This window comes from Lissotriton helveticus, chromosome 9, assembly GCF_964261635.1.
Source record: "Lissotriton helveticus chromosome 9, aLisHel1.1, whole genome shotgun sequence".
In the NCBI taxonomy this organism is placed as follows: domain Eukaryota; kingdom Metazoa; phylum Chordata; class Amphibia; order Caudata; family Salamandridae; genus Lissotriton; species Lissotriton helveticus.
In genome coordinates, this window is record NC_136070.1 from 1,289,993,594 (window position 1) to 1,290,021,085 (window position 27,492).

Genomic DNA, 27,492 nt, shown 5'->3' on the forward strand with positions numbered 1-27,492 from the left:
AGGAGCTATTTTAGGCTCTAACCTAGATGCGACTTGAGCTGGAATGTCTTCTACTTCATCTAGGGTCTTTTTTAGTAATCCCCCTAATCTATGTACCTCCTCGGTTAGTTGGTCGATCTTTACAAGCAATGGTTGAGTGATGGCTTTTAACTTGGTATCCAGCAAATTTACTATTTTCTTAAGGAGGTCTTCGTCTAGGCATGAATTTCCCCCGTTTGCCCCCCGACCATCTACTATGTCAATCTTAGTGGGCGGGCATTTAGATTCTTTTTACTTGAGCGCAGCCCGCCTCGCTTTGTGTAACCCTTGTCCTCCCCTCTAGACGCTCTTGGCGCAGGTACAGGAGCCAGGGGCTCATCCTCAATGTGGACTATTTCCTCCTCAGGTGTAATCTCCTTGTCAGTCTTGGCTATTGCCTCAATGAGCTGGGTTAGTGTATCGTTAACAGGCTGGTCATACAACACGAGATCGTGGCTAATGTCTGGCTCAAGTGTATTAACAAGGATATCTCCCACCACGGTGGGGGTAGCGGATGGGGATGTACTCAGGCCCAGGGAGGACCTTCTGTCATTATTAATTTTGGTGACCACCTGGACCAGCTAATTATCCATAGTGTTTGATACTAGGGGGGTCTTTACTTTAGACATAGCAAGTAAGAACCGCTACTAGGCCTCTCCTAGTTATTCTCAATGGGTGGCAATAGAACAAGCAAATCGTGTGTTAACAAATAGTAATGCGAAATTAATTATAGCTTAATCTACGGCATCAAAATAATTTTCCAAGTTCAACTCACAATAATGTTCCAGCAGAGTTACTTGCCCAGACCAGTCATGGCCAGTCTTGGACTGTCTTAGACTGTCCGCCCTTTGTCCGGGCTTCGTCCGGGCGTCCTGCTCGCGTGCCGCGTTGCGGGCGGTCCCCTGCTTTCTAGCGCCTCCAGGCGCAAGATGGTGACGCGCTCACTGAGCGCCAAAGCAGTGCCCCCTGGAAAACCGAGTTTCTCCCCACAGCGGCCGCAGGTGTGCTCAGCGCGGCTGCGGGAGAACTCGGCTCCAGCAACCAGTGACCGGCGGGAAGCAGTGGCGAGATGCGGCGATTGCCCTGAGGTCCGTGGAAGGTAGCGTTGCCCCAGCAAGTTTTAGAGAAATGCAAATACAATCAAAATATACAAATGAAACAATTCATAGAATATTCTATTTCAAGTTCAAGTAAAATAAGTTCTAAATTGCAGCGGGAAACGTATTACTTGTTTAGAAAATACTGAGTAATGTTCATCTTGCTTCTGACTGTCATTTGTTGTGCTTTTGCTCTGTTATTAGCCCCATTCCAGTGTAGGTTCAAGACATAAAGTGAAAGCAGAGAAGCGAGTCAAACGGAATTAGTCCCAAAAGTCTGAGCAGGAGCAGATGACCATGTATTTGGCTCTGCAGCCAATTGACCTCTGACAAAATATTTGGATCTGGTGGCATTTAGGGGCATATTATCAACACAGGCGATAAAATTATCGCTGCTTTTATCGGCAGAAAACTGCCGCAAAAGCGGCTATAGCGGCAGTTTTCTGCCTATAAAAGCAGCGATAATTTTATCGCCTGTGTTGATAATATGGCCCTTAGTCCGCTATATATTTTTCAGAGAATCTTTTTTTTCATATTGTGTACACTTTCACTATCAAAAATGTCACAATCTGCATCTCCATTACACAACTGCGTCGCTTTAATGTGTGTGCTTTCTTGCTTCTGTCTTCTGATTTCTTTATATCGCAATGTGATATCTCTTATGATGAAACGCCACAAAGTCCAGGTGAATAAAAGTATGATTCCAAGTATCCAACACTGAGTGACGTAGAAAGGAAGGGGAGGGTTATTGTATAAGGATCATATTTCACAACAATAAGAAACTCTGGGGCATATTACCAACAACTAGCGATAATTATCGCTATGTTGGCTTAGCGGCAATATTTTTATCGCCGAGCTGCGGCGATTTTTATCGCTTAGGAACCTTGCTATTATCAAGGTTTATCTCCTAAGCGATAAAAATCTGCCGCAATGCATGAATATCGCTGAAAAGTCAGCGATATTCATGCATTACCGAGCTAATGCTCTTAGCCATGTTATCCACCTCCCATTGGATAACATGGCTAAGAACTGCTCAGGGCAAGTGTTAGCTTTTGGAGATATTCGCGCTTAGCGCGAATATCTCCAAAAGTTGGTAATAGGAGATAGCGATGTTAGCGACTGTTTCCAGTCGCTAACATCTTGGCACGCCCACTTTGCATGTCATTAGTGATAAATATCACTGACATGCAAAGCGGGGCCCAAGATGGTCACTATCTCCTACTAGCGGTCGCTAACTGGTGTTAGCGACAGCTAGGTAATAAGGAGATAATGTTATCTCCGCTTTCTTGGCTTTTAAAGCCAAAAAAGCGGAGATAAACCCCCTTGATAATATGCCCCGCTGTAACTGTAATAGCAGCAACCATCCATGCTTGCTGCCCAAGCTTCTTATGGAATTTTGGATCATCCATGAAGTCGTATACCTCTCGCAACAGTACAAGATAGTGTTCGGGAGGCATCCAAAGGACGAACTTCAGGTAAAACGTGTTTATCTCTGCTAACAAAAATACAAAAATGATGCCACAGACGGCTAACCATCTACGAAGATTAGATGCATGTTTCCATTCATATTTAACCCAGCTGTACGGTGTGAACTGAAAGGCGATTCTCTTCATTTTTCCTCTATGGAGTGGTGTGGCTCACTGGTTAGAGGCGGCAGACCCGGGAGCAGAGGACGGCCCGGGACCAGAGTTCAATTCCCGACGCGGCAGGGTCTTGGACCAGGGTCAACGGACTCGATAATTCTCGCCTCGGTGCCTACTCTAACTAGGGATCACACTCGGCAACTCTGGGCATTAGCTTGCCTCATTTCCACAACGGCCCCCCACATACGCCGGGGATGCCTGGTTTCACCTTGGAGATACCCAGTAGGGCCCATCTCACAGGGAAAGCCAGGACGGGTTCCCCAGCTGCCTACAGCGCAGAGATACTCCTTCGGGAGTTGATTCTAGCGCTTTAGAAACCCACAAACAATCAACCTATCTATATGTATGAATGTGCCAAAGTCCTTGCCATTTATAAGGTTTCATTGATAGCCACTTCAAAGTCTTCATCCCACAGTAAATTCCCAATCCGTTACATACCAGCACATCCATGATCCAATGATGCCACCAACATTCGCTAAAGTTTGGTGGCTGATGTTCCAGAGTATATTCAAGGAACTCAAACATCACACCGATGATCCTGCACACCCACCAGTCTCGAATCACCAACGTCTTAATATACCAACCAAGAAAAAGAGCAGGAACAAATCCATCCAATGTATCCCACAGATTGTGATATGGATCCGTTTTGTTTCCAGGATCATATATGAGACAATTTCCTCCATAGTCTCTTTCTGGTAGGGCAACACCTAATTTTGGATCAATAAACTTCATAAATTGTCTTCCATCATGAACAGTTTGAAATAGTATAAAGATGAGGAACAGCTCATAAACCGCGCTGACGCACAACCACAATCTCCAGTAAGGTCCATCTTTAGCTTGTGTGACACCAAAACATAAAAACGCCAATATACTGGCAACAATTCCTCTTTTTGTGTTGTACACTGTATCTTGTGGTGTTTCTTCAAACAAGGTAACATATCCAAGTGCACAGGTCAGGATGAACAATACTGCTAAGGTGTGAGCTTGCCAGAAGAAGGTATTAGTCCCGTCGTCAAACACCTCAGACTCTCCTCTGTACGCAGCTCGCTGCTCTGCAGGAGCAGCAGATCCGTTCACCTGCCGGAGCGGCGACCCCCGGCCGCCGACAGGACCCCTGCGACCCTGGCTCATCCTGCGGGTTCAGCACGGGGCCGTTGGACGTGGGGCGTGGGAAGCTCAGCTGTGTCATTAGAGTCACTAGTTTGGTTAGACATCACTGAGAAAAATCCAGGGGGCTCGTATGGTCGCCTTTTTAAAGACTCCATCCAAGAACTATCCGCGGGTGATCTATGGGACCTTAACCCCAGTACGACAGTTTTTAAAAGTACCGTAAAGAAATGCGTCAGAATGAGCTCCCTCATTATTGATAAAAAACACTTTGTCAAACGCAGACACGCATGGGCCATTATGAACTCGTATGGGCGTTTAGCTCCTGCAACCTACCTGTCATGCACCTACTCCCTGCCTGCATCTAAAACTTAGTTTTATGGCCATCAGACTCGGTGACTGGCAATTTCTAAAAGACCTGCCAGGCTGGCGCCGTACGTCAGATGTATTATGGTGCAGAGGGTGCGGCAGGACGGCTGAAACAATGGTTTGCACGTGGTTTGTCTCTGCCCAGCCCTCATGCCTCAGTGTAGACGTAAATTGAAAGCGGAGTGGAACAGGCTGGGAATCCGGTCCTGCAGACAGGCGGTCATTGCGGCCCTAAGCCCAGAAAACACAGCTTTAAATATAGGCCTCACAACCCACATACGCCTCGCATATCGCCTTCTGTCGCAGCAGCCTAAATTAAATTGCATTACTTTTAACTTGCTAAAAAGTCCTTTCTCCTTTGTATTTTCTTATAACTCGCTGCTGCTGAATTGTTGCTGCTATTTTTATCTGAATTTACTTTTAAAATGTGTAATTTGTCACCGGCTGGTTGGTCTATAAGTCCAACGTTGCTAATCACTGGTACCACAACTTCCTTACTTTTTAAAGTTAGTCAGTGCTATGTGAATTGTTTACAATAGGGAGCTGTATAATGCAAGTGGAACACCTGCACCTACCCATCGTTGTTTATGTGATGCTAATTTTAGCTCTTTTTTTCATATTTTTTTTTATAATGTGTACTGCTGTTGGCGCTTCTTTTAAGGATGTTGTTTTATATCCAAATAAAGATTATTATTATAAAAAGGAAAACCCACTGATCAGGAAACTCGCAGACATCTCTACAAACCCATTTGACCGCTACCCGCGTCCCATCGAAGCGCTAACCTTGCGAAACTGAACCAGCAACGCGGCATCCAAAAACTCATCACTGTCTGAAGGCAAACGCCGGCGGGTACGCAAAACTCATCACTGTCTGAAGGCAAACGCCGGCGGGTACGCAAAACTCATCACTGCCTGAAGGCAAACGCCGGCGGGTACGCAAAACTCATCACTGCCTGAAGGCAAACGCCGGCGGGTACGCAAAACTCATCACTGCCTGAAGGCAAACGCCGGCGGGTACGCAAAACTCATCACTGCCTGAAGGCAAACGCCGGCGGGTACGCAAAACTCATCACTGTCTGAAGGCAAACGCCGGCGGGTCCGCAAAACTCATCACTGTCTGAAGGCAAACGCCGGCGGGTACGCAAAACTCATCACTGTCTGAAGGCAAACGCCGGCGGGTACGCAAAACTCATCACTGCCTGAAGGCAAACGCCGGCGGGTACGCAAAACTCATCACTGTCTGAAGGCAAACGCCGGCGGGTACGCAAAACTCATCACTGCCTGAAGGCAAACGCCGGCGGGTACGCAAAACTCATCACTGCCTGAAGGCAAACGCCGGCGGGTCCGCAAAACTCATCACTGTCTGAAGGCAAACGCCGGCGGGTCCGCAAAACTCATCACTGTCTGAAGGCAAACGCCGGCGGGTACGCAAAACTCATCACTGTCTGAAGGCAAACGCCGGCGGGTACGCAAAACTCATCACTGTCTGAAGGCAAACGCCGGCGGGTCCGCAAAACTCATCACTGTCTGAAGGCAAACGCCGGCGGGTCCGCAAAACTCATCACTGTCTGAAGGCAAACGCCGCGGCAGCCATCAAAAGCTCATCACAACCAGAAGACATGCGACAGACACAAACAAGACTCTGCGATACAAATTGCTGACACTTCTGCAACCCACGGCCTATCGCAGCGCTGACCTTGTGATACAACCTCAACTGTGACAAAGCGTCACACATCAATAAGAACCTAAGAAACACTTTAGTGGGGTTTTTAGAAAATCAGATCACTCAGGCGCACTGCCTCGGTTTAGACGTTACAGAGTATAGATTGACAAGTAGAAATGTAGTGCGTGAAGAGCAGACGGAAAAACACCCTTAACCGTCTAAAATAGTCAAGGGACTAAACAGAAATATACAGTTGTGCTCTCGCTACTACAAAAAGTATCACAAGCAGTACATTCACTGATAAGTATTCAAGGAGACAGAAGCAGATTCTTTGGTGTGTTCAAAATGTAGCAAAACGTTGGTTTATTCTCTCCAGATTCAAGTAATGTGATGCAAAGCCGACACGTGTTTCGTCGTGTACAGTTGAGTCAACACGACTCTTCAGGGCTGATGGTACAAGAATAACATAGACAGGATCAGTAATGCCGTGGTCACATACTGCAAATGGTGACAAGGTGCAACCAACATGCAGTAGTAGCGTGCCACTGGGTTCGCACGTTATGATATCGTATGGTGAGGAGTTAAATAGAACTGGTACTTGTGTCACTCCAAGGCTGTGAGTGGTCGCCCTGGGTGATGGTGCACAATTGTGAGGTCTATTGGCATAATGCTTAGGTGTGTGATCATTTTTAGCAAAGAACACGGTGATCTTGCATTTCGAGGGTTCATGCAGTAGTGGAGCATTTAAAAAAATCAAAATCGGTGAGCTATTGTGTGGTGGTATAGGTGAGGGACTATAGCGGTAACATTAACGTGGTTTACCGACGATCTTTCTCCGTAGTGTTTGTGGGCATTCAAAAAGATCCGTTACCGCGCACGTTCTGAATTGTATGATTGGACAAAACATGCTGCTCTCTCTCGACGTAATGGGTTATTTACCTTGAAAATTAGTATATTCGTGGTGCTTATCGCTAGGTCTGGGCAACTATCCATATGTTGGACGTTACTTGTCGGAGAGAGACTGCAGGAAGAAGAATATAAAAAAAGGAGGATCATTAGAAAAGACATACTAAAGGGGGGAAGGGCATCTAATCTGTAGGATAGATGGCGGACAAAGAATAAGGTATTCTTACCACAATTCTAATGCGGCTACCCAGAAACGGTCTGTTCCTTTACGATAGTCACGTGGAAAAAGGCTTACACAATGGTAGTCTGCCTATCGAGTGTCACACTTCTCTGTGTATGTTCACTCTGTGTGACGGGGGATCGTAGGACATAATGAAGGGAGAAAAAAGGGGTATAGTAAGAGGAAATTCAAACGAGAATGGGCGCAATTAGCGACATGTCACATAAAAGGACGAATTGCTATTTTGGAGAAATAAGGTTGATACAGCACAACCTAAAAAGAAGTATCTGACTTTAATTATTTCCGGTTTTCCCTACTTAGAGGTGCATGATAGGGCATAATTAGCCAAACATATGATATTTCCTTGTATAAAGATAGGTATCTAAGTGTCTAGGTCTATACCGAGTGCGAACTATTGGAAATACCTGACTTTTTGTGAATCGTTTTATTGTTGCTAAAAGCGCATAATAGCGCATTGTTACGAAAAAACATCTAGTTTCCTTCTAAAAGCATGATTAGTCTCTTCATGTCTGTGGCAAAAGAAATACCTTGGTCCTGGTGTGTCAGGAGGTAGCCGGGAGGGGATCCGTTTTTTTCTTTATCTAAGGACTCGCTAGAGACTGGTACGTCTCTTAACAGGAGGTGCGCTGAAAAGCAGTAAGCGAAAGCGCGTGTAAAAATACTGGAAAGCCCAATACTATGGGCTTCAGAACAAAGTCGTTATTACAGCCGAAATTTGTTGCTGGTTACCTGTTGCTCTGGATCCCTCCTCCTGTAGTTCCCGGTCGCCGTCTCTCAGTACGGACACGTGACCGGATGGGAGGGATTATTTTGTAGAAAAAGGGACGAAGGTAGACATCAAAGATGTCTACGTAGCCCGTATTTTGGGAAAACGGGTGCGCCATCTTTAAATGGTTCAGAAGTCCTAGGACATATATGTATTCAGTTCTGTAAAGAAGTCGTTCCAGTAAAGAAAATGTACGAGGCTCACTTGAGAGGAAGGGAATCGGTAATGTGCACGCCCGCCTAAGATGGGGGGGCTTGATAAGTAGTTGATCAGTCAAAAACATCGAGAAGGCATCCTAAGAGTAGAGCGTTGGTGACATTGATGTCACGAATTCGTGAGCGTCTAATAATGTAGGACACCTATAGCTTGCGGCTGATGGTTTAAAAGAAGCATGTGATTGATTTGAAATAAACTTTAAAATTTATTGGAAAATTCTCTTATTCGCGAATGGGGAGGTGAGAATAGGAACATGCATGGCTTGCATAGTTGTGAACACAGGCCGCGTATTGGTCGTTAATGCGCACGTAGGTGCTAGGATCATAAGACCCAAACGAAGTAAAGATCGTCATTACAGTAAACTAAGAAGTTAGGTGTCACGTGCTTAATGGCCAAATATGCCGTGCTGTAACTTTATCATAAATTGTGATGGTCTCTGAAGGACAAGTGCCCACCCGCACCTTCCATACGTGATTGTGTCATTTTTTCAACGTATACAAAACATAATACAATTTGTTTCGCAGATCAACTACTCATTTCACAGTGATAGTCATAGGTATTAGAGAAGAAGTTATGTAGACCAATAATACATGAAAATATGCATTTACATGGTACACCCGTTCATGGAATCGTGTATGGACACAGTACATTGATAGTTATTTGTATTAACCTCATGGTGCATAGTCAGAGTATCTGAAAGTGTCCACATTCTCTAAAGTGAGTCCCTCGCTGATCAAAAAATTATCTGTACAGTACAGGTAGTGAACATCTTTATTATCCTCACCGTGCGTGGTAAGCGTATCAGGGAATGCCTGTATTTCATCTTACGAATTCCACGCTGATTTGATATTAGATTTACAGTAGTATCCAGTATAAGAAGGGGTCCCCCAGACGGCTGCCTAGTCGCCCAAGAAGAATTGAAGCTCAGGGTCGTAGTTGAGCCCCCGTTCCACGCATTGTAAACGCATGATCCAGGTGGCCTCCCTACGTCTGAGCTTCAGTTCGCGGTTGCCCCCTCTGATATCGAGGGGAATCACATCTATGCCGAAAACACGTACTCTGATATCATCTCCCAATGGTTGACATTCTGCTACGTGTAACGCCACAGGGTATTTGGGGTCTCTCCTCTGTATTGCTCTAATATGCTCTGAGATTCTTTCTTTGAATGCCCTGATGGTGCTGCCTACATAAATCTTTCCACATTGGCATTCGATTATGTATACTACAAATTTGGTCAAACACGTGATGTTGTGTTTGATCTTGTAGACAACCCCATCAGGACCTTCAAAAGTCTTGGTGCCATGTTTACCCCAAATGCACATGGAGCAAAACCCACATTTGTGGAAGCCAAGACCTCGTGTAGATAACCAGTCCCGAGCCGATGTGTACTGGGGGACTGTGGGGCTTAACTTGTTTCTCAGAGTAAAGCCCTTTCTATATGTGATAGATGGTCTGTTCGGAAGAAGCTCTTTAAGAGCAGGATCATCTGTTAGGATTTTCCAGTGTTTATGGAAACTCTTTTTGACATGATAATTCAGTGCATTGAATTCAGTAATTAATCTGATTTGTTGTTTGGAGGACTCAACCTCGGTACGTGCTTTCAGACAGTCTGGTCTAGAGATGACTCTGGATTTGCGTTCCGCTTTCAGAAGGGAGGAGCTCGAGTACCCTCTCTTTTTGAATCTGTTTTTCATGTTCATGATACAGTTGTCGAGTTCCATTGCCTCACTGCAGTTACGTTTGGCCCTTAGGAATTCTCCATATGGGATAGATCTTAACTGATGCTCAGGGTGAAAGCTTGAAGCGTGAAGAATAGAGTTACAGGCAGTGGGTTTCCTGAATAGTTTGGAATGTAATTGGTTGTTCTTCACGTAAAACTCAAGATCTAAGAATTCGATGTTGGTAAGGCTGTGGTGCATAGTGAAACTGATTTCCCATAGGTTGTTGTTTAGATACTTAAAGAAGGACTGCAGAAGTTCCTCAGATCCTGACCATAAGAGAAAACAGTCGTCAATGTAACGCCCCCAGTACACTATGTAGTCAATGTAAGGTCTGCCTTTGGTGCCCCAGATTAGGTCGGTTTCCAAGGCCCCCATGAAGAGATTCGCGAAGGAGGGTGAAAATTTCGAGCCCATGGCTACTCCCTTTTTCTGTCTGTACCAATTCCGATTGAAGATGAAAAAGTTGTTATCTAGTATAATCTTCATCATTTGTAACAGCATGTTAGTGTGTGCCCATAGTGAGGCGGGTCTGTTCGACAGAAGTTTGGTGATTGCACTGATGCCTATTTCAGGATTGATGCTGGTGTACAGCGACACCACATCTAAAGTTACCAGTCTCGTGCCTGGCTGCCACTCCAGGTCTGACATGATATTTAGTATGTGTTTTGAATCTTGTATAAAAGAAGGAAGATTTTTGACCAGAGGTCCCAAAAAGAGATCCACATATTCTGCGATTCTCTCGGTGGGGCCCCCAATCCCCGATACTATCGGTCTGCCTGGTGGAAATGGTAGATTTTTATGAACTTTAGGTAGAGTATACAGCCAAGGATACGTGGGTCTGAAGACTTTGAGATACATGTATTCATTGTCATCAAGTAGACCAGACTGTTTCCAGTTCAGTAGGAGTCCATTTAGTAGTATTGTTAATGGACCCATAGGATTATGGTTGATAGGCTCATAGCAAGAGTTTTCACTCAGTTGGCCAAGGACCTCATTGTTGTAGTCATTGAGATCCATGACCACCACATTGCCCCCTTTGTCCGCTTCCCTGATGATGATGTCGTGGTTGTCGCTAAGAGTAGAGAGTGCTGACCGTTCCCCCTTGGTCAGGTTATCTCTATATCTAAATTTGGTGTTAAGGTTCTTAATGTTGGTATTATTAAGATCCTCAAGGACATGTCTGTGGAATCTGTCAATGTTATTACCTCCCGCCAAAGTTGGAGTCCATTTGGATCTACTTTTGAGGCCACTCGTGATGCTGTAGTCTGTCTCGACATCAAGCTCCTCAAGGAGCCTTTCCATTTCAAGTGGACTGTCTTCCCTGTCTGTCAAAGAAAGAAGCAGGTGTGTGTCTTGCACATCTTTAATGGTCAAAGGTACATTATCAAATACAGTAGGGATGATTCTAGGTTGTTTCTGTACGTCTAGTGATCCAGCAAAGTGTTTCTTGAGTTTGAGACTGCGTGTGAATTTAAAGATATCGATTTTTGTTTGACAGATGTCGCCAGTGGAATAGGGATTGAAATTCAAACCTCTGCTAAGTAAGGATATCATATCAGTTGTCAAGGGAAATGAGGAGAGGTTGATCACTTGTACTGTGTCAACTAGTGTGGTTGGTTCCTCTGTGTCCCTGACCTCAATTTCCTGCGATACTCCTCGCTTGTCCCTGCGTTTCCCCCTGTGGGGCTTGGGTCTATGGCGGCCCTTAGTGGCTGGGTCCTGTGGCCTCTCCTTACTCGTTGCATCTCTAAAAAAAATGTTGAGTTATGCGGTTCTGCATTGGCCAGAATTTCGTTCTCTATATCACTGAGTCCAGTAGAACTCAGAGAAGTGGTGCTGGAACTAGCAGAGTTGGTGGTGGTGGTGGTTCTGCCGGTTTGTGAGCTTGTCTTAGGTTTTGGGATTAGGGAATCATATTTGCGATCAAAAGTGTAGATCCTGCCGTTCTTGTAGTCTGCCTCATCCCTTTTGATTTGACGTGCTTTTCTGCTCTGGATTTCGGATTGGTGTTTCAGAAGAATTTCATCCAGAATAGTGTAATTCTTAACGGTGGCCTCAGGTTTATTCAGGTCTTTGATCTCTTGTTCTACAATAGAGATTTCTGTTAGTAGTTGGGCGGTCTTTCGATCAGCACTCTCAATAAGAATGTCTATCAGTGTGATAGAGTTTTGAACCAAAGAGTCTTCCCATTTGGTCATGAGATCCCGGTCTAGATCATCATAGGTCGGGAAGATGTTGGACCTTAGTCCTCTGGGGACTAATTTTAGTTTCAAGTAATGTTTCAGGGTTGCCCCGTCCCACCAACGGGAGTTTTCTTGCTTTTTAAGTTTGTCAAGTTTAAAGAACTTGTCCCTTAAACCCTCTACTCGTGCAGGACCTGCCGTGGCTGATGCCTGGTGTGTGGGCATGCCCTTGGCCAGGTTCTCAAAGAGATCTGCTGCTGCTTTAGCCCTGTCCATGGTGTGGTGGACAGCTGAATAGGTCAAAGTAAGATCTGATGGTTCAAACAGTAACGTGGAGGCGCCCAATCTGCAAACTCAAGAAACACTTTAGTGGGGTTTTTAGAAAATCAGATCACTCAGGCGCACTGCCTCGGTTTAGACGTTACAGAGTATAGATTGACAAGTAGAAATGTAGTGCGTGAAGAGCAGACGGAAAAACACCCTTAACCGTCTAAAATAGTCAAGGGACTAAACAGAAATATACAGTTGTGCTCTCGCTACTACAAAAAGTATCACAAGCAGTACATTCACTGATAAGTATTCAAGGAGACAGAAGCAGATTCTTTGGTGTGTTCAAAATGTAGCAAAACGTTGGTTTATTCTCTCCAGATTCAAGTAATGTGATGCAAAGCCGACACGTGTTTCGTCGTGTACAGTTGAGTCAACACGACTCTTCAGGGCTGATGGTACAAGAATAACATAGACAGGATCAGTAATGCCGTGGTCACATACTGCAAATGGTGACAAGGTGCAACCAACATGCAGTAGTAGCGTGCCACTGGGTTCGCACGTTATGATATCGTATGGTGAGGAGTTAAATAGAACTGGTACTTGTGTCACTCCAAGGCTGTGAGTGGTCGCCCTGGGTGATGGTGCACAATTGTGAGGTCTATTGGCATAATGCTTAGGTGTGTGATCATTTTTAGCAAAGAACACGGTGATCTTGCATTTCGAGGGTTCATGCAGTAGTGGAGCATTTAAAAAAATCAAAATCGGTGAGCTATTGTGTGGTGGTATAGGTGAGGGACTATAGCGGTAACATTAACGTGGTTTACCGACGATCTTTCTCCGTAGTGTTTGTGGGCATTCAAAAAGATCCGTTACCGCGCACGTTCTGAATTGTATGATTGGACAAAACATGCTGCTCTCTCTCGACGTAATGGGTTATTTACCTTGAAAATTAGTATATTCGTGGTGCTTATCGCTAGGTCTGGGCAACTATCCATATGTTGGACGTTACTTGTCGGAGAGAGACTGCAGGAAGAAGAATATAAAAAAAGGAGGATCATTAGAAAAGACATACTAAAGGGGGGAAGGGCATCTAATCTGTAGGATAGATGGCGGACAAAGAATAAGGTATTCTTACCACAATTCTAATGCGGCTACCCAGAAACGGTCTGTTCCTTTACGATAGTCACGTGGAAAAAGGCTTACACAATGGTAGTCTGCCTATCGAGTGTCACACTTCTCTGTGTATGTTCACTCTGTGTGACGGGGGATCGTAGGACATAATGAAGGGAGAAAAAAGGGGTATAGTAAGAGGAAATTCAAACGAGAATGGGCGCAATTAGCGACATGTCACATAAAAGGACGAATTGCTATTTTGGAGAAATAAGGTTGATACAGCACAACCTAAAAAGAAGTATCTGACTTTAATTATTTCCGGTTTTCCCTACTTAGAGGTGCATGATAGGGCATAATTAGCCAAACATATGATATTTCCTTGTATAAAGATAGGTATCTAAGTGTCTAGGTCTATACCGAGTGCGAACTATTGGAAATACCTGACTTTTTGTGAATCGTTTTATTGTTGCTAAAAGCGCATAATAGCGCATTGTTACGAAAAAACATCTAGTTTCCTTCTAAAAGCATGATTAGTCTCTTCATGTCTGTGGCAAAAGAAATACCTTGGTCCTGGTGTGTCAGGAGGTAGCCGGGAGGGGATCCGTTTTTTTCTTTATCTAAGGACTCGCTAGAGACTGGTACGTCTCTTAACAGGAGGTGCGCTGAAAAGCAGTAAGCGAAAGCGCGTGTAAAAATACTGGAAAGCCCAATACTATGGGCTTCAGAACAAAGTCGTTATTACAGCCGAAATTTGTTGCTGGTTACCTGTTGCTCTGGATCCCTCCTCCTGTAGTTCCCGGTCGCCGTCTCTCAGTACGGACACGTGACCGGATGGGAGGGATTATTTTGTAGAAAAAGGGACGAAGGTAGACATCAAAGATGTCTACGTAGCCCGTATTTTGGGAAAACGGGTGCGCCATCTTTAAATGGTTCATGTCAGACCTGGAGTGGCAGCCAGGCACGAGACTGGTAACTTTAGATGTGGTGTCGCTGTACACCAGCATCAATCCTGAAATAGGCATCAGTGCAATCACCAAACTTCTGTCGAACAGACCCGCCTCACTATGGGCACACACTAACATGCTGTTACAAATGATGAAGATTATACTAGATAACAACTTTTTCATCTTCAATCGGAATTGGTACAGACAGAAAAAGGGAGTAGCCATGGGCTCGAAATTTTCACCCTCCTTCGCGAATCTCTTCATGGGGGCCTTGGAAACCGACCTAATCTGGGGCACCAAAGGCAGACCTTACATTGACTACATAGTGTACTGGGGGCGTTACATTGACGACTGTTTTCTCTTATGGTCAGGATCTGAGGAACTTCTGCAGTCCTTCTTTAAGTATCTAAACAACAACCTATGGGAAATCAGTTTCACTATGCACCACAGCCTTACCAACATCGAATTCTTAGATCTTGAGTTTTACGTGAAGAACAACCAATTACATTCCAAACTATTCAGGAAACCCACTGCCTGTAACTCTATTCTTCACGCTTCAAGCTTTCACCCTGAGCATCAGTTAAGATCTATCCCATATGGAGAATTCCTAAGGGCCAAACGTAACTGCAGTGAGGCAATGGAACTCGACAACTGTATCATGAACATGAAAAACAGATTCAAAAAGAGAGGGTACTCGAGCTCCTCCCTTCTGAAAGCGGAACGCAAATCCAGAGTCATCTCTAGACCAGACTGTCTGAAAGCACGTACCGAGGTTGAGTCCTCCAAACAACAAATCAGATTAATTACTGAATTCAATGCACTGAATTATCATGTCAAAAAGAGTTTCCATAAACACTGGAAAATCCTAACAGATGATCCTGCTCTTAAAGAGCTTCTTCCGAACAGACCATCTATCACATATAGAAAGGGCTTTACTCTGAGAAACAAGTTAAGCCCCACAGTCCCCCAGTACACATCGGCTCGGGACTGGTTATCTACACGAGGTCTTGGCTTCCACAAATGTGGGTTTTGCTCCATGTGCATTTGGGGTAAACATGGCACCAAGACTTTTGAAGGTCCTGATGGGGTTGTCTACAAGATCAAACACAACATCACGTGTTTGACCAAATTTGTAGTATACATAATCGAATGCCAATGTGGAAAGATTTATGTAGGCAGCACCATCAGGGCATTCAAAGAAAGAATCTCAGAGCATATTAGAGCAATACAGAGGAGAGACCCCAAATACCCTGTGGCGTTACACGTAGCAGAATGTCAACCATTGGGAGATGATATCAGAGTACGTGTTTTCGGCATAGATGTGATTCCCCTCGATATCAGAGGGGGCAACCGCGAACTGAAGCTCAGACGTAGGGAGGCCACCTGGATCATGCGTTTACAATGCGTGGAACGGGGGCTCAACTACGACCCTGAGCTTCAATTCTTCTTGGGCGACTAGGCAGCCGTCTGGGGGACCCCTTCTTATACTGGATACTACTGTAAATCTAATATCAAATCAGCGTGGAATTCGTAAGATGAAATACAGGCATTCCCTGATACGCTTACCACGCACGGTGAGGATAATAAAGATGTTCACTACCTGTACTGTACAGATAATTTTTTGATCAGCGAGGGACTCACTTTAGAGAATGTGGACACTTTCAGATACTCTGACTATGCACCATGAGGTTAATACAAATAACTATCAATGTACTGTGTCCATACACGATTCCATGAACGGGTGTACCATGTAAATGCATATTTTCATGTATTATTGGTCTACATAACTTCTTCTCTAATACCTATGACTATCACTGTGAAATGAGTAGTTGATCTGCGAAACAAATTGTATTATGTTTTGTATACGTTGAAAAAATGACACAATCACGTATGGAAGGTGCGGGTGGGCACTTGTCCTTCAGAGACCATCACAATTTATGATAAAGTTACAGCACGGCATATTTGGCCATTAAGCACGTGACACCTAACTTCTTAGTTTACTGTAATGACGATCTTTACTTCGTTTGGGTCTTATGATCCTAGCACCTACGTGCGCATTAACGACCAATACGCGGCCTGTGTTCACAACTATGCAAGCCATGCATGTTCCTATTCTCACCTCCCCATTCGCGAATAAGAGAATTTTCCAATAAATTTTAAAGTTTATTTCAAATCAATCACATGCTTCTTTTAAACCATCAGCCGCAAGCTATAGGTGTCCTACATTATTAGACGCTCACGAATTCGTGACATCAATGTCACCAACGCTCTACTCTTAGGATGCCTTCTCGATGTTTTTGACTGATCAACTACTTATCAAGCCCCCCCATCTTAGGCGGGCGTGCACATTACCGATTCCCTTCCTCTCAAGTGAGCCTCGTACATTTTCTTTACTGGAACGACTTCTTTACAGAACTGAATACATATATGTCCTAGGACTTCTGAACCATTTAAAGATGGCGCACCCGTTTTCCCAAAATACGGGCTACGTAGACATCTTTGATGTCTACCTTCGTCCCTTTTTCTACAAAATAATCCCTCCCATCCGGTCACGTGTCCGTACTGAGAGACGGCGACCGGGAACTACAGGAGGAGGGATCCAGAGCAACAGGTAACCAGCAACAAATTTCGGCTGTAATAACGACTTTGTTCTGAAGCCCATAGTATTGGGCTTTCCAGTATTTTTACACGCGCTTTCGCTTACTGCTTTTCAGCGCACCTCCTGTTAAGAGACGTACCAGTCTCTAGCGAGTCCTTAGATAAAGAAAAAAACGGATCCCCTCCCGGCTACCTCCTGACACACCAGGACCAAGGTATTTCTTTTGCCACAGACATGAAGAGACTAATCATGCTTTTAGAAGGAAACTAGATGTTTTTTCGTAACAATGCGCTATTATGCGCTTTTAGCAACAATAAAACGATTCACAAAAAGTCAGGTATTTCCAATAGTTCGCACTCGGTATAGACCTAGACACTTAGATACCTATCTTTATACAAGGAAATATCATATGTTTGGCTAATTATGCCCTATCATGCACCTCTAAGTAGGGAAAACCGGAAATAATTAAAGTCAGATACTTCTTTTTAGGTTGTGCTGTATCAACCTTATTTCTCCAAAATAGCAATTCGTCCTTTTATGTGACATGTCGCTAATTGCGCCCATTCTCGTTTGAATTTCCTCTTACTATACCCCTTTTTTCTCCCTTCATTATGTCCTACGATCCCCCGTCACACAGAGTGAACATACACAGAGAAGTGTGACACTCGATAGGCAGACTACCATTGTGTAAGCCTTTTTCCACGTGACTATCGTAAAGGAACAGACCGTTTCTGGGTAGCCGCATTAGAATTGTGGTAAGAATACCTTATTCTTTGTCCGCCATCTATCCTACAGATTAGATGCCCTTCCCCCCTTTAGTATGTCTTTTCTAATGATCCTCCTTTTTTTATATTCTTCTTCCTGCAGTCTCTCTCCGACAAGTAACGTCCAACATATGGATAGTTGCCCAGACCTAGCGATAAGCACCACGAATATACTAATTTTCAAGGTAAATAACCCATTACGTCGAGAGAGAGCAGCATGTTTTGTCCAATCATACAATTCAGAACGTGCGCGGTAACGGATCTTTTTGAATGCCCACAAACACTACGGAGAAAGATCGTCGGTAAACCACGTTAATGTTACCGCTATAGTCCCTCACCTATACCACCACACAATAGCTCACCGATTTTGATTTTTTTAAATGCTCCACTACTGCATGAACCCTCGAAATGCAAGATCACCGTGTTCTTTGCTAAAAATGATCACACACCTAAGCATTATGCCAATAGACCTCACAATTGTGCACCATCACCCAGGGCGACCACTCACAGCCTTGGAGTGACACAAGTACCAGTTCTATTTAACTCCTCACCATACGATATCATAACGTGCGAACCCAGTGGCACGCTACTACTGCATGTTGGTTGCACCTTGTCACCATTTGCAGTATGTGACCACGGCATTACTGATCCTGTCTATGTTATTCTTGTACCATCAGCCCTGAAGAGTCGTGTTGACTCAACTGTACACGACGAAACACGTGTCGGCTTTGCATCACATTACTTGAATCTGGAGAGAATAAACCAACGTTTTGCTACATTTTGAACACACCAAAGAATCTGCTTCTGTCTCCTTGAATACTTATCAGTGAATGTACTGCTTGTGATACTTTTTGTAGTAGCGAGAGCACAACTGTATATTTCTGTTTAGTCCCTTGACTATTTTAGACGGTTAAGGGTGTTTTTCCGTCTGCTCTTCACGCACTACATTTCTACTTGTCAATCTATACTCTGTAACGTCTAAACCGAGGCAGTGCGCCTGAGTGATCTGATTTTCTAAAAACCCCACTAAAGTGTTTCTTGAGTTTGCAGATTGGGCGCCTCCACGTTACTGTTTGAACCATCAGATCTTACTTTGACCTATTCAGCTGTCCACCACACCATGGACAGGGCTAAAGCAGCAGCAGATCTCTTTGAGAACCTGGCCAAGGGCATGCCCACACACCAGGCATCAGCCACGGCAGGTCCTGCACGAGTAGAGGGTTTAAGGGACAAGTTCTTTAAACTTGAGAAACTTAAAAAGCAAGAAAACTCCCGTTGGTGGGACGGGGCAACCCTGAAACATTACTTGAAACTAAAATTAGTCCCCAGAGGACTAAGGTCCAACATCTTCCCGACCTATGATGATCTAGACCGGGATCTCATGACCAAATGGGAAGACTCTTTGGTTCAAAACTCTATCACACTGATAGACATTCTTATTGAGAGTGCTGATCGAAAGACCGCCCAACTACTAACAGAAATCTCTATTGTAGAACAAGAGATCAAAGACCTGAATAAACCTGAGGCCACCGTTAAGAATTACACTATTCTGGATGAAATTCTTCTGAAACACCAATCCGAAATCCAGAGCAGAAAAGCACGTCAAATCAAAAGGGATGAGGCAGACTACAAGAACGGCAGGATCTACACTTTTGATCGCAAATATGATTCCCTAATCCCAAAACCTAAGACAAGCTCACAAACCGGCAGAACCACCACCACCACCAACTCTGCTAGTTCCAGCACCACTTCTCTGAGTTCTACTGGACTCAGTGATATAGAGAACGAAATTCTGGCCAATGCAGAACCGCATAACTCAACATTTTTTTTAGAGATGCAACGAGTAAGGAGAGGCCACAGGACCCAGCCACTAAGGGCCGCCATAGACCCAAGCCCCACAGGGGGAAACGCAGGGACAAGCGAGGAGTATCGCAGGAAATTGAGGTCAGGGACACAGAGGAACCAACCACACTAGTTGACACAGTACAAGTGATCAACCTCTCCTCATTTCCCTTGACAACTGATATGATATCCTTACTTAGCAGAGGTTTGAATTTCAATCCCTATTCCACTGGCGACATCTGTCAAACAAAAATCGATATCTTTAAATTCACACGCAGTCTCAAACTCAAGAAACACTTTGCTGGATCACTAGACGTACAGAAACAACCTAGAATCATCCCTACTGTATTTGATAATGTACCTTTGACCATTAAAGATGTGCAAGACACACACCTGCTTCTTTCTTTGACAGACAGGGAAGACAGTCCACTTGAAATGGAAAGGCTCCTTGAGGAGCTTGATGTCGAGACAGACTACAGCATCACGAGTGGCCTCAAAAGTAGATCCAAATGGACTCCAACTTTGGCGGGAGGTAATAACATTGACAGATTCCACAGACATGTCCTTGAGGATCTTAATAATACCAACATTAAGAACCTTAACACCAAATTTAGATATAGAGATAACCTGACCAAGGGGGAACGGTCAGCACTCTCTACTCTTAGCGACAACCACGACATCATCATCAGGGAAGCGGACAAAGGGGGCAATGTGGTGGTCATGGATCTCAATGACTACAACAATGAGGTCCTTGGCCAACTGAGTGAAAACTCTTGCTATGAGCCTATCAACCATAATCCTATGGGTCCATTAACAATACTACTAAATGGACTCCTACTGAACTGGAAACAGTCTGGTCTACTTGATGACAATGAATACATGTATCTCAAAGTCTTCAGACCCACGTATCCTTGGCTGTATACTCTACCTAAAGTTCATAAAAATCTACCATTTCCACCAGGCAGACCGATAGTATCGGGGATTGGGGGCCCCACCGAGAGAATCGCAGAATATGTGGATCTCTTTTTGGGACCTCTGGTCAAAAATCTTCCTTCTTTTATACAAGATTCAAAACACATACTAAATATCATGTCAGACCTGGAGTGGCAGCCAGGCACGAGACTGGTAACTTTAGATGTGGTGTCGCTGTACACCAGCATCAATCCTGAAATAGGCATCAGTGCAATCACCAAACTTCTGTCGAACAGACCCGCCTCACTATGGGCACACACTAACATGCTGTTACAAATGATGAAGATTATACTAGATAACAACTTTTTCATCTTCAATCGGAATTGGCACAGACAGAAAAAGGGAGTAGCCATGGGCTCGAAATTTTCACCCTCCTTCGCGAATCTCTTCATGGGGGCCTTGGAAACCGACCTAATCTGGGGCACCAAAGGCAGACCTTACATTGACTACATAGTGTACTGGGGGCGTTACATTGACGACTGTTTTCTCTTATGGTCAGGATCTGAGGAACTTCTGCAGTCCTTCTTTAAGTATCTAAACAACAACCTATGGGAAATCAGTTTCACTATGCACCACAGCCTTACCAACATCGAATTCTTAGATCTTGAGTTTTACGTGAAGAACAACCAATTACATTCCAAACTATTCAGGAAACCCACTGCCTGTAACTCTATTCTTCACGCTTCAAGCTTTCACCCTGAGCATCAGTTAAGATCTATCCCATATGGAGAATTCCTAAGGGCCAAACGTAACTGCAGTGAGGCAATGGAACTCGACAACTGTATCATGAACATGAAAAACAGATTCAAAAAGAGAGGGTACTCGAGCTCCTCCCTTCTGAAAGCGGAACGCAAATCCAGAGTCATCTCTAGACCAGACTGTCTGAAAGCACGTACCGAGGTTGAGTCCTCCAAACAACAAATCAGATTAATTACTGAATTCAATGCACTGAATTATCATGTCAAAAAGAGTTTCCATAAACACTGGAAAATCCTAACAGATGATCCTGCTCTTAAAGAGCTTCTTCCGAACAGACCATCTATCACATATAGAAAGGGCTTTACTCTGAGAAACAAGTTAAGCCCCACAGTCCCCCAGTACACATCGGCTCGGGACTGGTTATCTACACGAGGTCTTGGCTTCCACAAATGTGGGTTTTGCTCCATGTGCATTTGGGGTAAACATGGCACCAAGACTTTTGAAGGTCCTGATGGGGTTGTCTACAAGATCAAACACAACATCACGTGTTTGACCAAATTTGTAGTATACATAATCGAATGCCAATGTGGAAAGATTTATGTAGGCAGCACCATCAGGGCATTCAAAGAAAGAATCTCAGAGCATATTAGAGCAATACAGAGGAGAGACCCCAAATACCCTGTGGCGTTACACGTAGCAGAATGTCAACCATTGGGAGATGATATCAGAGTACGTGTTTTCGGCATAGATGTGATTCCCCTCGATATCAGAGGGGGCAACCGCGAACTGAAGCTCAGACGTAGGGAGGCCACCTGGATCATGCGTTTACAATGCGTGGAACGGGGGCTCAACTACGACCCTGAGCTTCAATTCTTCTTGGGCGACTAGGCAGCCGTCTGGGGGACCCCTTCTTATACTGGATACTACTGTAAATCTAATATCAAATCAGCGTGGAATTCGTAAGATGAAATACAGGCATTCCCTGATACGCTTACCACGCACGGTGAGGATAATAAAGATGTTCACTACCTGTACTGTACAGATAATTTTTTGATCAGCGAGGGACTCACTTTAGAGAATGTGGACACTTTCAGATACTCTGACTATGCACCATGAGGTTAATACAAATAACTATCAATGTACTGTGTCCATACACGATTCCATGAACGGGTGTACCATGTAAATGCATATTTTCATGTATTATTGGTCTACATAACTTCTTCTCTAATACCTATGACTATCACTGTGAAATGAGTAGTTGATCTGCGAAACAAATTGTATTATGTTTTGTATACGTTGAAAAAATGACACAATCACGTATGGAAGGTGCGGGTGGGCACTTGTCCTTCAGAGACCATCACAATTTATGATAAAGTTACAGCACGGCATATTTGGCCATTAAGCACGTGACACCTAACTTCTTAGTTTACTGTAATGACGATCTTTACTTCGTTTGGGTCTTATGATCCTAGCACCTACGTGCGCATTAACGACCAATACGCGGCCTGTGTTCACAACTATGCAAGCCATGCATGTTCCTATTCTCACCTCCCCATTCGCGAATAAGAGAATTTTCCAATAAATTTTAAAGTTTATTTCAAATCAATCACATGCTTCTTTTAAACCATCAGCCGCAAGCTATAGGTGTCCTACATTATTAGACGCTCACGAATTCGTGACATCAATGTCACCAACGCTCTACTCTTAGGATGCCTTCTCGATGTTTTTGACTGATCAACTACTTATCAAGCCCCCCCATCTTAGGCGGGCGTGCACATTACCGATTCCCTTCCTCTCAAGTGAGCCTCGTACATTTTCTTTACTGGAACGACTTCTTTACAGAACTGAATACATATATGTCCTAGGACTTCTGAACCATTTAAAGATGGCGCACCCGTTTTCCCAAAATACGGGCTACGTAGACATCTTTGATGTCTACCTTCGTCCCTTTTTCTACAAAATAATCCCTCCCATCCGGTCACGTGTCCGTACTGAGAGACGGCGACCGGGAACTACAGGAGGAGGGATCCAGAGCAACAGGTAACCAGCAACAAATTTCGGCTGTAATAACGACTTTGTTCTGAAGCCCATAGTATTGGGCTTTCCAGTATTTTTACACGCGCTTTCGCTTACTGCTTTTCAGCGCACCTCCTGTTAAGAGACGTACCAGTCTCTAGCGAGTCCTTAGATAAAGAAAAAAACGGATCCCCTCCCGGCTACCTCCTGACACACCAGGACCAAGGTATTTCTTTTGCCACAGACATGAAGAGACTAATCATGCTTTTAGAAGGAAACTAGATGTTTTTTCGTAACAATGCGCTATTATGCGCTTTTAGCAACAATAAAACGATTCACAAAAAGTCAGGTATTTCCAATAGTTCGCACTCGGTATAGACCTAGACACTTAGATACCTATCTTTATACAAGGAAATATCATATGTTTGGCTAATTATGCCCTATCATGCACCTCTAAGTAGGGAAAACCGGAAATAATTAAAGTCAGATACTTCTTTTTAGGTTGTGCTGTATCAACCTTATTTCTCCAAAATAGCAATTCGTCCTTTTATGTGACATGTCGCTAATTGCGCCCATTCTCGTTTGAATTTCCTCTTACTATACCCCTTTTTTCTCCCTTCATTATGTCCTACGATCCCCCGTCACACAGAGTGAACATACACAGAGAAGTGTGACACTCGATAGGCAGACTACCATTGTGTAAGCCTTTTTCCACGTGACTATCGTAAAGGAACAGACCGTTTCTGGGTAGCCGCATTAGAATTGTGGTAAGAATACCTTATTCTTTGTCCGCCATCTATCCTACAGATTAGATGCCCTTCCCCCCTTTAGTATGTCTTTTCTAATGATCCTCCTTTTTTTATATTCTTCTTCCTGCAGTCTCTCTCCGACAAGTAACGTCCAACATATGGATAGTTGCCCAGACCTAGCGATAAGCACCACGAATATACTAATTTTCAAGGTAAATAACCCATTACGTCGAGAGAGAGCAGCATGTTTTGTCCAATCATACAATTCAGAACGTGCGCGGTAACGGATCTTTTTGAATGCCCACAAACACTACGGAGAAAGATCGTCGGTAAACCACGTTAATGTTACCGCTATAGTCCCTCACCTATACCACCACACAATAGCTCACCGATTTTGATTTTTTTAAATGCTCCACTACTGCATGAACCCTCGAAATGCAAGATCACCGTGTTCTTTGCTAAAAATGATCACACACCTAAGCATTATGCCAATAGACCTCACAATTGTGCACCATCACCCAGGGCGACCACTCACAGCCTTGGAGTGACACAAGTACCAGTTCTATTTAACTCCTCACCATACGATATCATAACGTGCGAACCCAGTGGCACGCTACTACTGCATGTTGGTTGCACCTTGTCACCATTTGCAGTATGTGACCACGGCATTACTGATCCTGTCTATGTTATTCTTGTACCATCAGCCCTGAAGAGTCGTGTTGACTCAACTGTACACGACGAAACACGTGTCGGCTTTGCATCACATTACTTGAATCTGGAGAGAATAAACCAACGTTTTGCTACATTTTGAACACACCAAAGAATCTGCTTCTGTCTCCTTGAATACTTATCAGTGAATGTACTGCTTGTGATACTTTTTGTAGTAGCGAGAGCACAACTGTATATCAATAAGAACCTAAACAGCGACTAAAAAACTCAAAACAATTGTGGAGTAATGAGGCTACTGCCTCGGTATCCAAAAACTCATCACTGTCAGAAGGCATCTGACAGACAAGAAAAGACACAGACCTGGGAGCTGACGTCAGACAGCAGGCACCGAGCGCCTCGAAGCTACAGGCACCGAGGGCCTCGAAGCTGCAGGCACCGGCATGAGGCGCAGGGTGAATGCATTCTAATGTCTATAGGTGCAAGAAGGAGACACTTTACACTGAGCCCGAACAAAAGAAACCCCTATAAATACCTGTCAGCCCCTGAGAGGGGGGGTCGAGCTGTCCTGGACGAGGCAGAGGTTCACAGAGGGGGGGGCGGGGGCCAGGGGGGCGCCTCCACCCCGGGCCTCAGGGGAGGCCTCGGCTGCTGCGCCTGGAGATGAAAGAAGAAGGTCGAATCCCACAGAACCAGGGCTATAAAGACTGTGCCTGTGGCTCCCTCTCAGCCTGTGGATCCCTCTCAGCCTGTGGCTCCCTCTCAGCCTGTGGATCCCTCTCAGCCTGTGGCTCCCTCTCAGCCTGTGGATCCCTCTCAGCCTGTGGCTCCCTCTCAGCCTGTGGATCCCTCTCAGCCTGTGGATCCCTCTCAGCCTGTGGCTCCCTCCCAGCCTGTGGATCCCTCTCAGCTGTGGATCCCTCTCAGCCTGTGGCTCCCTCTCAGCCTGTGGATCCCTCTCAGCTGTGGATCCCTCTCAGCCTGTGGCTCCCTCTCAGCCTGTGGATCCCTCTCAGCCTGTGGATCCCTCTCAGCCTGTGGATCCCTCGCAGCCTGTGGCTCCCTCTCAGCCTGTGGATCCCTCGCAGCCTGTGGATCCCTCTCAGCCTGTGGATCCCTCTCAGCCTGTGGCTCCCTCACAGCCTGTGGCTCCCTCTCAGCCTGTGGCTCCCTCTCAGCCTGTGGATCCCTCTCAGCCTGTGGATCCCTCTCAGCCTGTGGCTCCCTCCCAGCCTGTGGATCCCTCTCAGCTGTGGATCCCTCTCAGCCTGTGGCTCCCTCTCAGCCTGTGGATCCCTCTCAGCTGTGGATCCCTCTCAGCCTGTGGCTCCCTCTCAGCCTGTGGATCCCTCTCAGCCTGTGGATCCCTCGCAGCCTGTGGCTCCCTCTCAGCCTGTGGATCCCTCGCAGCCTGTGGATCCCTCTCAGCCTGTGGATCCCTCTCAGCCTGTGGATCCCTCTCAGCCCGTGGCTCCCTCTCAGCCTGTGGATCCCTCTCAGCCTGTGGATCCCTCCCAGCCTGTGGCTCCCTCTCAGCCTGTGGCTCCCTCTCAGCCTGTGGATCCCTCGCAGCCTGTGGATCCCTCTCAGCCTGTGGATCCCTCTCAGCCTGTGGATCCCTCGCAGCCTGTGGTGCCAGGCGCTCCCACACTCCCTGGCACTGGCTTCTGATCCTCTGCAGCCTCCGAGGCCGGTGCCCGGTGCCCAGGGCTCGGCTGGCATGAGGCCAGAGACACGTCACCAGAGACGCCCTGAAACCGCCTCAATGTGCAGACTGAAGCTGTTTCTGTCATTAACACACAGGACACATCTCTACAGGAGGGACTCGTTTGGTGAAGTCGCTGCTGACGTGTCTGTCCCGTGAAGCGCCCACGTGCCTGGAATATCTTTAAGAGGCGCTCATTAAACTCCTCAAGGCCGCGCAATGATGCTGAGGACTCAGAGGGATCCTGTCCTTTGAACGCAGCAGCGGGCAACACCTCCACAGCCTCCACAGCCTCCACAGCCTCCCCATCCTCCTCACCCTCCACAGCCTCCACAGCCTCCACAGCCTCCTCAGCCTCCCCATCCTCCTCAGCCTCCACAGCCTCCACAGCCTCCACAGCATCCACAGCATCCCCAGCCTCCTCAGCCTCCCCATCCTCCTCAGCCTCCACAGCCTCACAGCCTCCACAGCACCCACAGCCTCCACAGCCTCCACAGCCTCCACAGCCTCCACAGCATCCACAGCCTCCACAGCCCCCACAGTCTCCACAGCATCCACAGCCTCCACAGCCTCCACAACATCCACAGCCTCCACAGCCCCCACAGTCTCCACAGCATCCACAGCCTCCACACCCTCCATAGCCTCCACAGCCTCCACAGCATCCACAGCCTCCACACCCCCCACAGTCTCCACAGCATCCACAGCCTCCACAGCCTCCACAGCCTCCACAGCCTCCACAGCCCTCACAGCCTCCCCAGCCTTCACAACCTCCACAACCTCCACAGCCTCCACAGCCTCCACAGCATCCACAGCCTCCACAGCCCCCACAGTCTCCACAGCATCCACAGCCTCCACAGCCTCCACAGCATCCACAGCCTCCACAGCCCCCACAGTCTCCACAGCATCCACAGCCTCCACAGCCTCAACAGCATCCACAGCCTCCACAGCCCCCACAGTCTCCACAGCCTCCACAGCCTCCACAGCATCCACAGCCTCTACAGCCTCCACAGCCCCCACAGTCTCCACAGCATCCACAGCCTCCACAGCCTCCACAGCATCCACAGCCTCCACAGCCCCCACAGTCTCCACAGCATCCACAGCCTCCACAGCCTCCACAGCATCCACAGCCTCCACAGCCCCCACAGTCTCCACAGCATCCACAGCCTCCACAGCCTCCACAGCATCCACAGCCTCCACAGCCACCACAGTCTCCACAGCATCCA

The 27,492-nt window shown here is 45.9% G+C and overlaps 1 protein-coding gene and 1 pseudogene across 1 annotated transcript in view; both read right to left on the reverse strand.

Moving 5' to 3' along the window:
* LOC144780829 (NXPE family member 1-like) overlaps nucleotides 1-26,306 on the reverse strand; it is a 164,735-nt gene extending 138,429 nt beyond the window's left edge. The window contains exons 1-2 of the mRNA XM_078659329.1: nucleotides 26,138-26,306; nucleotides 25,100-25,563 (exon numbers count right to left, since the gene is read on the reverse strand). The gene's annotated coding sequence lies outside the window, so the exon portion shown is untranslated. The remainder of the gene's footprint in view (nucleotides 1-25,099; nucleotides 25,564-26,137) is intronic.
* On the reverse strand, nucleotides 1,629-3,889 carry LOC144780828 (phosphatidylserine synthase 2-like; annotated as a pseudogene).
* Nucleotides 26,307-27,492: the final 1,186 nt, after the last annotated feature.